Genomic DNA, 12,653 nt, shown 5'->3' with positions numbered 1-12,653 from the left:
GTCGTAGACTCAACCTTGCTATTCAGTTTGACAAAAGTGACAAAAGTGAAGGGAGAGTTATTGGTATACCAGGTACAGACCTCAGGAAGAGAAGCACATATATCCCCACTTCCAATCCACAAGTTTACAACTATGAGAAGTTGGTTTGTAAAGACATATATTGGTTACATAACCATTTTAGGAAAGGAAAGAAGAATTTGATGGCAACCAGAGATAATCTTTCTGTTCAGGAAAGGGCATGTTTGAACAACGTTATGTGTAACAAAGATGTGAGGATCATAAAGCCAGACAAGGGGGGAGGTGTGGTCATTTATTATACCAATGAGTACAATTCTAGTATATATAATCTCCTCCATGGATCTGGCAATTATGAAAATGTATCCATTAACCAAATTAATATTGGGCACAAGAGGATCGATTTGACTATTGAGGAATACCTTATTGACAACAGGATTTATAATGATACGTATATGTTTTTGAGAACAGACTATCCAGTTTTAGCCAAAATGGTTGGTATTCCCAAGGTTCATAAATCAATAGAAAATCCTCCATTTAGACCCATTGTTTCTGGCTCCAAGTCAAAAACATTTAATATTGGGAGGTTAATAGATAGATAGTTGAAGCACATTTACAACGTTATTCCACATATTATAAAGGACTCATGGAACTTCTTAGGTAAACTTACCAAGGACAAATGGAATTCGAATTTAATTTTTCTTACTATAGATGTTGTGGACTTGTTTTCCAACATTCCTAAAGACGTAGGTTTGGAATTTTTTGCCAACAGCCTTAGGAAACACTCAGGATATAGCTGGGACAAGATTTGTTTAATATGTGACATGATGTCACTGGTATTGGACCACAACTATATAGTATTTCAAGGAGAGTACTTCAGACAAACTAAGGGTGTCACTATGGGAGCATCTTGTGCTCCCATATTTGCAAACTTAGTTATGTTAGAATGGGAGTCCGAGTATTTATTTAAAAGTGAATACTATTCTGACGTTGTTTTTTATGCTAGATATCTGGATGACATTTTTATCTTATGGAAGGCATCCTTGGACAAATTACAACAATTTATGGAATTTCTCAACGGTACTACAGAGTTTTTTGAAATTTACACATAATTATAGTTATGATGAAATTCCATATTTGGATATTTTGGTCAGTCATAATGATAAAGGATTTACCTCTAAAGTCTATAGAAAACCAACTTTTTCAAATGATTATATTCATTTTACCAGCAACCACCCACCTTATGTATTCAAAAACGTGGTTAAGGGACAATGTATTAGAGCTGCTAGGATGTCATCCACACAGGAATATATGGAGGCCGAATTAGGTACCATATATAATTTGTTCCTTAACCGAGGCTATCCAGTGGAAATGTTAAAAGACATTACCCAATATGTATTGAAGCAATGGGGTAATAAATACTTGCCATTGCTAGGAAGCTATGATAATGATTGCTCTGTTGGACAGTCTGTTGTCAAGGGTATCAATAACGACAAGTATTATGGATATGATACCTTTGAAAGAGTTTGTGTGTTGATGTACACTCCATATATGTATGCTATAAAGGAGATCTTGCAGAGACATTGGGATGTCATTACTACACACAATTTAGGAGTACAAGTTGGACAATTTCCTAAATGTGTATTTAAGACAGCTCCTAACCTGAAACAAATATTGGAAAGGGCAAGTTATCACAATGTAGGATTAGATAGATTCAAAGGTACTTCTAAATGTGGTAGATGTAACCAGTGTAGATATATTAATGAAGTTAGGAATATTCAACTAGATGATATTAATCATTCTACTATTAAGTGTAGGACAGGCAACTGCAACACTAAACAGGTGGTATATGTGGCTTCATGCACCCGTTGCACCGCATACTACATTGGTAAAACAGAACGACAACTAAAAAAACGAATATATGAACATCTATATAAGATACAGAAATGTGACACTAAAAATGCTTTGTATAGACACATCTTAGAGAAAGGGAGTGAGCATGGTTTTCAATTTGCAATTATTGATCAGGTTATCAGTACACCATATGGAGGTAATTGGAAAATGATCTTGGCATATTATGAAGGTAAATGGCAGATGTATACAGATGCTACTAGACCACCAGGTCTCAATGATTTTATTAGTATTAAGCCTTTTTTAGCTATTTCATTATAAGTACTATATTTCTTAATACATACATTAATATATAGATTATTAATTATTGACAATTCTAGTGTAGCATTTGATTTATTGTTATGATACCTTTTGGAATTAGTCTACATTTTTAAAAAAATACCTTTTTAAAAAATATTTTTCTAGATTTATCATGTTTAAAGTGTATACTGAAGCATGTTTTATACAATATCATTTGATATGTAATTATTGAGGTCTGTGTACATGTACGCATCACCTCTAACGTACATCTCAAGTTTATTCATTAATAATGTTTTGCATACTATTTATAAACACAAAATGTATATATGTTTATGTCGTTAGTTTTAGCTATTTGTGTCCTGATATAACGTTTGGCATATTTAGGTAATTGTACCTTTAAGGTTTTTGGCGGGTTTTTTAAATAATTAAGAGATGCATTTAGTATATAACATAGGTTATGTTACACTGATTTGTTCTGATGAAGACTGGGGTTCCAGTTGAAAGTGCTAAACCAGTGATTTACTCTTTCTTTGTGCTACAATAAATTACTTCATTTTATCCTTGTGTACGAGCGGTTTGTATCCCAGGAGTCTGACATTCAATTTGGTTATATATAGAGAGATGTTAACATGCAGGTCCTGGATTTTACTATTGATACTTCTAATATCCAAGTGTAAGAGAAGTAAGTCACCTTTGGCGAATGATTGTTGGTTGTGTGTTATTTCCAGTAAGGTATGTGTTTGAGTTTAGATTTGCGGTGGGGGCCCGCTTTGGTTGTATATCACCACTTAATGTTAGTTTGTTTACTAGGTTTGTAATATTGTTTTAGAAAGCTAGTAAATGCTTATTACATTTTATAGATGGTTTTGTAATGTTGGGGTGTTGAATTATGGAGTGTTGGATGTAATGTATGGTTGTAGTCTTTATGAGTGAGGAAGCAATGTTAATGTTACTACATTGTGGGTTACATGCACAAGGGCTGGAGGTGAGACAGTGTGGGATTGATGCATGTAATATGTTTTGGTAAGAAGTGATTTGAGCAAGGGATATTAGTGTTATTATAAGGGTAACTTGACTACTAGTTAGCCTCTTGTTGTATATAGAGCTTGAGGGAAACAGGTACTTGATTTTGTGTTTGCCATGTTATATATTGTATGGATTGTTGAGGAGATGTAGAATGGGGAGGTTATGGAAAAGGTAAAGCTATGCCAAAAATCTACTGAGTGGTGATTGGGTAAGTCTCAAGGAGGTGTGGCCAGTGAAGTATAAATTAAAGGAAAGGGGGTGGGTGGAAATGGGGGTAGGGTAGTGGCATGAGCCTGTGCATAAGTGAGGGTGAACGGAGCAGCTTGAATGACAATATGGAGTAAAGGCAGAAAAAAAATCTGTAGTCTTTGCAAAACGAGGCGATAGAAAGGAATACGTAAGTCTGTTAAATGTAATCTGCTATTTTTATACCATGAATAGGAAAATTATGCAGAGGGGGGTTTAGCTGGTTAGTTGAGAAAAAAAAGCTAAGCGAAGATGTGTGTAATCCAAGTTAAGGTACCATTAAAAAGAGAGGGAAATTAATCTAACAGATTACTGGGACTGCCGTGGAAAATAAAACAACCAGAGCAAGTTCAACAATGTTAAAACTAGTTTAGGGGATAGCACCAGTAGTGTGCATGTTTAAATGTGGTTATCAAAGCATAAAAACATTAGTTTGCAAACATACACTTTAGCTTATATTTAATGTTAAGTACTGTAGACAAATTGTGCCAGACACCGCACATATTGGTTCTTGGGGCCATGAAATTCAGTCTTTGCAGCTGGATAACTATTATCCAATAAAAAATGTGCTGATAGAACTAGAGAGAAGAAAAAAAAGACAAAAGAGATTATTGTTTTAATGCAGTCAGGGAAGAAAACGCAATACAGCAAAAAATAAACAAAACAAAAAAACAATATTCCTAAAAAAGTACAGACAATGCAATATGCAACAGCAACGTGTAGCCATTAGCATATGCATGTAGAAACTAAATGTTAATGCTCACATACCTATGTAAAATCCAAAAATCTCTATGAAATACAATATGAACAGATAATACTATTAGTTAGGGTTTGATGGATGGAAAGATCTCCATTCAATGCATAGATAAAGACTACAAATATACACAGCCTAATCCTTCAGTATGATTTAAACAGAGAACCAAAAACAAAGTATAGGATATGACAGCCAGGATCTGAGTAAAAACTCCATAGTAGCAGGTTTAACAAACTATAAATGGCACTAGGTAATATAAGTTTTTAGTATCAGGAACATGACATTATACAGACAACAACCTTCACTAAACTCTAACTGTCAGATATAGTGGAAATACTATAAAAGACATATACAGAGAATAAACTAATATCGGCTAGTAGTTGGAAAACATAAAACTGAACTGTGATAAAGGTTATGAGCACAACTCTTGTAACAGTGTTGCTGTAAATCAAAGATGTTCAATGTCCATCCATAAAGTGTAATTCAACAAACTTATATGACAGTACAGTAAATATTTACCCAATGTATTCTATGAGCACACTACTTCTTTGAGAACTAGTTGAGAATGCTTGAATTTTGGCACCAATTCAAGGGGGTATTTCAAAGTACTGTTAAGGCTGTTGATTGGTTAGGACATACAATACAGAGACAAGCTTCAACAAGCAGATACTGACAAATGATGTAAAAGAAAAAAAAAAGAACTGAAGTATAAACTGACTAATAATGAACCAGAATTTGGGGTAAAGGCAGAAAAAAAACATCAGTAGTCTTTGTAAAGGAGGTGAAAAAAAGGAATAAGTAAGTCTGTTAAATGTAATCTGTTATTTTTATATCCTGAATAGGAAAATAGTGTAGAGGGGGTTTTAGTTGGTTAGCTGAGAAAAAAACAGCTAAGCAAGGATGTGTGCAATCCAAGTTAAGGTATCATTAAAAAAGAGAGGGAACTAAGGATAACAGATTACTGGAACTGCCGTGGAAAGTAAAACAAGGCAGAGCAAGTTCAACAATGTTAAAGCCAATTGGGGGGAATAGCACCAGCAGTGTGCACATTTAAACATTGTTAACAAAGCATAAGAACATTACTTTGTAAACCTACACTTTAGCTTATATTTAATGTTAAGTACTGCAGACAGATCTTGCCACACACAGCAAATATTGACTCCTGGGGCCATGAAATTAAGTCTTTGCAGCTGAATAACTATTATCCAATAAAATATTGTGCTGAGCTGATAGAACTAGAGAGAAAAAAAAGACACAAGAGATTGTTGTTGTAATGCAGTCAGGGAACAAAAAGCAATACAGCAAAAAATAAACTAGAAAACAATATTCCTAAATTAGTACAGACAATGCAATATGCAACAGCAATGTGTACCCTTTAACATATGCATGTAGAAACTAAATGTTACTGCTCACATACGTATGTAAAATCCAAAAATCTCTATGAAATACAGTATGCACAGATAATACTATTACTTAAGGTTTGATGTCTGGAAAGCACTACATTCAATGTATAGATAAAGACTACAAATATACACAGCCTAACTCTTAAGTATGATTTAAACAGAGAACCAAAAACAAAGTATAGGATACAACAGCCAGGATCAGAGTAAAAACTCCATAATAGCAGGTTTAACAAACTATAAACTGCACTAGGTAATATGAGCTTTTTGTCTCAGGAACATGACATTAATGACATTATACAGACAACAACCTTCACTAAACTCTGTCAGATGCAGTTCCCAACAGTGGAAATACTATAACAGACATATACACAGAATAAACTAATATCGGCCAATAGTTGGAAAACATAAAATTGAACTGTGATAAAGGTTATGAGCACAACTCTTGCAACAGCATTGCTGTAAATCAAAGATGTTCAATGTCCATCCATAAAGTGTAATGTAATTCAATAAACCTATATGACACTACAGTAAATATTTACCCACGTATTCTATGAACACACTACTGGAGGGGTAGAAATGCTACTTCTTTGAGAACTAGTTGAGAATGTTTGAATTTTGGCACCAATTCAAGGGGGTATTTCAAAGTTCTGTTGAGGCTGCTGATTGGTTAGGAGATACAGTACAGAGACAAGCTTCAGTGAGCAGATACTGGCAAATGATATAATAGAAAAAAAAAGAAATGAAGAAATATGAGCTGACTAATAATGAACCACAATTTGGAGTAAAAGCAGAAAAAAAATCAGTAATCTTTGCAAAAGTAGGTGAGAGAAAGGAATAAGTCTGTTAAATGTAATCCGCTATTTTTATATCCTGAATAGGAAAATAGTACAGAGGAGGTTTTAGTTGGTTAGCTGAGAAAAAACAGCTAAGCAAGGATGTGTGCAATCCAAGTTAAGGTATCATTAAAAAAAGATGGAACTAAGGATAACAGATTACTGGAACTGCCGTGGAAAATAAAACAAGGCAGAGCAAGTTCAACAATGTTAAAGCCAATTGGGGGAGGGGTAGCACCAGTACTTTGGAACATAAGTACACGATAGTGAAAATTAGCATTTAGCATCAAAGATTTGCACGCTTAACAAATATCACATTGTAGATGTTTTACCTTAAGTTTATCAATAATATACCACGTATCTATGCATTCGTGCCTTTTAATCCATGATTTTCATACCCAGGTTATTACAGACTTGTATCTGCTGACCAGAAGTATAATAATGGCTTCCACTTTTGCAAGTATTGATTTTGCCAACTCAAAATAACTGGAGATCAAAAAGAATCACTGTGACTGAAAGCTGCAAGATAAATAAATGCACCTGAGAAAGTCCAAACCTCATGAGACAACTGAAACTATGATATCTTCAACAAGGAATTTGTCATGAAAAGCATTTTTAAGTATAACTTGTTATAAACAGACAACCTAAACAGAACCAATCTTATTCCATGTTCTCTCAGTCATATGCTATTACCACTATCATCCTATACAATACTAATATCTACCCTCCCATCCTACATGATTGTATTACTTACTTTATTCTATCTCTTGAACATTTAACAAAGCTCTGTAATACTAAAGTTCCCTTCCTACATAATTTTATAATTTACTTTATCTCATATCTTGAACTCTTTGCAAACCTTTTTTACTGAAAAGTAAGAACAGTAAACTTCTTTTCAATAATGTTTTCCCTTCTGGAGTATTAATACATTTTCTTCTCCAAGATTTTAAGATGGAACCACTGTATAGACTTATAATTGCTGATGACTGCTGATGTAAATATTTTACTCTATATACCTCTATATACCTGTCTTTGTTATTATGTTTGCTGTTTCATGAGAAATGTAATTGTGGTTTATCCGTGAACTGCTTGAAATTCACCTGTTAATATAAATGTACTATGAAGTATCTTTTCTCCTTGGGCCTGTGCTGAAAATGGGCTCTGCCTATTCAGCCTTTTCCAGTCAACATGGAAAGTTAAATAAATAAATAAATAAATAAATAAATAAATAAATAAATAAATAAATAAACGAATAAAGTTTATCATCAGGTTTAAGAGTTTTTACATAATAAACTGACAAAGAAAGAGGCACGTGCTGTTTGGTAAATATTATAAAAAGTTAAATTAAGGCAATGCATTGTCCCTAATCTTGACTACCTGTAATTTTCATTATTTTCTGTAACAAGTTCATAAGCACAAGTAGATTTTTCCATTGCCTATGTGGTAGAATGACAGATAACTAAGCAAAGTGATGGCAAGTAACTTTGCTAAGTAATTCAGAAAATTAAACTATCTGTTTTTTGCAGTGTTCTGTTTTTAGTGTTGACACTTATGCAGACTTTTGCTCTGACTAGAGCACCAAGTAGCTGGAACATTCCTAGTTTTGCAATCCATACATAGAAGGTGTTACACCTGAAGAAAGTACTGACCTATAAACGCACAAACATATAGCCCATCGTATTCCTGAACATGCAGACTTAGGCTTCTTCACATGGCTGATCAGCCCATTAGCATTATGGGAGTAAAAGCTTCAATTTTGAATAGGCTCATAGGTTCATAGGTAGGTATTAGGCTATCTGCCCGAAGGCATTTATGAGCCTAGCCAGAATGTGTTGGCTTTCGCTGCCCCCTTAGATTTGTCCCCTGTGCCTCTGTCTAGCAGAGCGATTGATGTGATCCCTGGGGTAAACTTTTTGTTTCCCATCCACTCGTTAAGGTTTCTCTTGAAGAGGGTTAGTGAGGAGCTCTGCCTAATGTAGATTGGAATCTTGTTCCAGAGCATGGGAAGTCTCTGAGACAGGAATCTATCCCTCCAGAACATCCTATTTATTGTTGTGGTGAGGTTTAGATCCCTGGAGCACGTGGCAAGAGGGGATATGGTTTTCTTTAGGTGGAGCATGTCCATCAATTCTGGGTTGGACATGGCCTTGTATGTCAGGCAGAGGTCACCTCTGAGTAGACGGTATGCAACCAAGTACAGCTGGAGTTTCTTCAGTCGAGCTGCATATGGCATCTTCTTGCGGCAAGTGATCCTTTTGGTGAGGTACTTCTGTGGTCTTTCCAGTTGTTGCAGGTGTCTTGTAAGGTACATCCCAAATGGGGCATTGTACTCTATGATGGGTCTGATGAGTGATGCGTATAGTGGCCCAATGACCTCTTCCAATCTGGATACAAACCCTTTTGTGATTAGGTGGGCCACATAGAAGGATTTTCTAACCACTTTGGCAATGTGATAATCAAAGGAGAGGTTACTATCTACTTTGGTCCCCAGATCCCTTATTATATCTTCCGTATTTAGGGGCTACCACCTATGTCGTAGCTTGTGGGTACTTTGTTTTTTCCAAAGGGGATGACTATGTCCTTTCTGGCATTTAGCTTGAGGCCATGGTTTTGAAACCAGGTATCTGTCTCAATGAGACCCTTTTGGAGGATGCCTGTATCAGCTGGACAGTCAATTATAGCCTTTCGTTTGCAGTCGTCTGCGAGCTTGGTCAGTCATAGTCTTCCTGTGCTTGCCTGTACCTCTGAGAAGTATATGCCAAACAGGAGGGGGTCCTAGGACTGAGCCCTGGAGAACGCCACTTGTAGAGTCTGACCTAGCTCCCACAACTCTTACCATGTGGGTTCTGTCCGTGAGCCAGTTTGCAACCGATCTTGTGACATAGGGGTTTATGTTCAGGATGGCGAGCTTGTCTATAATACCTGAGTGGGGAATGGTGTTGAAGACCTTTGCAAGGTCTAGTAGGCTGTGTGGACTACCTTTCCCTTGTCTATATCCTTGGTAACTGTCTCAAAGACATCCACCAGGCTTAAGAGGCATGATCTGTCCTTAACAAAGCTGAACTGGGTAGGGTCCAGTGTTTGGAGGTTCCCAATGTCTCTGTTAATGAGATCCATGATGATGTGCTCCATAGTTTTGCAGACCAAGCTAGTCAGGCTTATAGAGCAATAGTTCCCAGGGTCCGTTTTGTCTCCACCTTTGTGGAGCAGAATACCCATTGCTGTGTGTCACTCTGTGGGCACGTAGCCTGTATAGTGGCTGAATTTAAACAGTGTGTTTAGGTGAGGGGTTAGTTCATATTTGAGATCATGTATGATGCAGCCTGGGACACTGTCCAGTCCCACCGATGCTGTGCTTTTGACTTTGGAGAGGGCAGTTTTAACCTGAGTATCTGTGATTTCAAGGGCTACATTCTTCTGGTATACTTATGGGCCCTTTTGGGGGTGAGAGGGGGGTGAAGTTTGCACTGAGCCACTGAACCTGTCTGCCAGGATGTTGGCTATATCCGTCGTTCCAGTGTATTTTTTGCCATTCTGCACTTACTGCGAGCAGACCTGAGAATTGCCACTTAGATTCTTGACATATCTAAAGAATGCCTTGTTGTTATCTTTGGGGTCCATGGCAAATTTTCTTTCGAAGTAAGCCTTGGATGATTTTATGAGGGAACATAGTTTCTTGCTTTACTGATCAGGGATGTCTTCCCTTCTTGGGACTTTACTCTTTTCTGTACTAGTTTCCTCCTTCTATTGTATAGCTTGTTTATGGCAGGGGTCCACTAGAGTGGTTTCCTTTTCTTGAAGGAGTGAATCTTGGTTTTGTTTGGGATAGCATGATCCATGCATTCTTGTAGGTGCCCATAGAGTGCATTAGTAAAGGATTTTGCAGCTTGGACAGCGTTATCCTTTAGCATGGGGGCTTTGAAACTTCCTAACTCGGTCTTAATGTAACATGAAGTTTGCTTTTGAAAAGTTTTTCATGGTGGTTTCTTTGACCGGGGGTGGTGGTGGAATTTGGATATCCAGAGTGATTAGTTTATGATCAGATCTAACCAGTGAGGGGTTGACTTCCGGTATGGAGCACCGGTCGCCCATGTTGGTGATGACCAGGTCTAATATGTTGTCACGTCTGGTGGGGGTGTTGACCAGTTGATCCAGGGAATTTGAGTTTATAAATTCTAGGAAATGCTGGGCAAGGGAGTTTGTACTTGAGTAATTCTCCCAGTTAATGTTTGGGTAATTGAAATCACCCAATATCAGGGTGTTTTGTAGGACCGTTATGCTTCCCAGTGTTTCCAGGAATGTGGAGTGGGGGTCCTGGGACATGGTGGGTGATCTGTAGCAAGCTATAATTTGAATAGCAGTTTTGCCCATTGTTAGTTGCACATGGATGATCTCTGAAGCATTGTGCTGTGCCAGTAACCTGGAGGTGTGGGTATCCTTGATGAATATGGATACTCCCCCACCTTTTGTATTTCGGTCTGGGTTTTGCGGCCGAAATGTATAGCATGAGTTGTAGCCTGGTAGTGCTGGGGTGCTCTCTGGAGCCTTAAACTAGGTTTCTGTTACTGCACATATATATCGATTTTCTCCCTACTGAGGAGTGCCTTGAGTGCATGCATTTTGAGGTTTAGACTTCTGGCATTGAGTAGCATTACCCTCAGTTTTTTGTTACTTGTGTTATTTATGGTGGTGGGTTTGTCTTTTGAGCCTTGCCTAAAAAAGGCACTATGGGGGTGGCAAGAGCCTTGGCCAGTATTCGAAAGCCTAAAGGTGACAGGTGCAATCCATCTCTAGCAAAGCAGTGTGGCTTGTCAAGCATGTCATCCCAGGCTGACAGACACTAGATCAACTTTGAATTACACCAGAAGCTTAGCCAATTGTTGAAATTGATCATTTTTTCTCTATACTGTAGTATCATTCTTGGTGAGGGCAGGATGCTAATCAGGGTCAGGGTTATACCAGCCTGGGTATGTGATCAGAGAGCTCCTCCATATCTCTTTTCATGTAGTCCAGGGAGGTATGGCTCAGGTCATTCACACCAACATGGACAATGACAGAGTCATATTTGTACTTGTTGTGGAGTGGCCTGAGTGCTTGTGTTATTTGGTGGATCCTAGCACCCGACAGGCAGCTAACGGTGACCTTTTCCTTGTTCAGCCTAGTGAGTGGGACGTCAGTGTGCCTGACTATAGAGTCACCTATTACTAGTGTGTTGGGTGTTATTTTGCCTTAAGTGCTGTGATTGCGTGGCACACTGGTTTTGTGAAGTATGAGTTTCATGGTTTGTGTTGGGGGGGTGGAGGTTGCTTGGGTGCCTGCTTTGGAGGTCTCTGTTGCTTTTACAGATTTTTATTTAGAGTATGTTTTTATGTTTTTATGTGTGCTTTTTGCCGGTGCTGGTTTCATAGGTCTATGTGAGACTGGTGGTGTGATGCATTTAATTCCCTTGTCCTCTTGATTTCCTGGTCCAGTCTTGGGTTCAGAGAGCTTAGCCTCCAGTTTGGCTGTATAATTGCATCTCTCACATGTATTAGTGTTTCATGGAAGGAGGAGAGGGTTGTCTGTGTACATAAGGCAATTGCAACATTGCCTCAAAATGCCCAGATTCACCAGTTGGACCAGAGAGTACACCTGAAACTGCCCTTTGGACATGCCTGGATAGGTACAGTGAACTATTTTACTGATTCTAACTTCTGATTGTAAGGTCGAATAGAGAGCCTTGTCCTTCTCTACAGTATAGGTGGGTGTAGTGCTAAGGTTTATTAGTGCTTGCTATGAGTTTTAAGCAAGTGTTGGGATGAGAAGTGAATGGCTTGAGAGCTTAAGTTGAAAATGTGTCTAGTTCCAAGGGAAAAATTCAAGAGTAGACTTTGTGGCGCTGGGAATAGTTATACCCAAGCTAATCGGTGCTGCCCGGTATGCAAAACCGATGCAGGTTTTATAGCAGGGAAATGAAAGAGATAGAAATAAGTCCAAAATGGCCAATAAACTACTAATTTCTGGGTTGAAACCACTCCTCCAGGGACAGATAGACTGCTCAAAGCTCCCTCTCTCACAGGGAACAGACAAACTTCCTTCTATATAAGTAAAATATGGGCAAACACAGAAACTTGTAACACAACCTTGCATTCAGCACTAACCTGAAAACTGGACTATACTAGCTTAGAAAGGCGGGAAAACAAGTTTTTTTTTTGTTTTGTTTTTATGTTTTTTTTTTTTTAGAAA

Source organism: Protopterus annectens, chromosome 2.part2 (assembly GCF_019279795.1).
Source record: "Protopterus annectens isolate FY-2018-M chromosome 2.part2, PAN1.0, whole genome shotgun sequence".
NCBI classification, from domain to species: domain Eukaryota; kingdom Metazoa; phylum Chordata; order Ceratodontiformes; family Protopteridae; genus Protopterus; species Protopterus annectens.
This window is presented reverse-complemented; position numbering follows the sequence as displayed.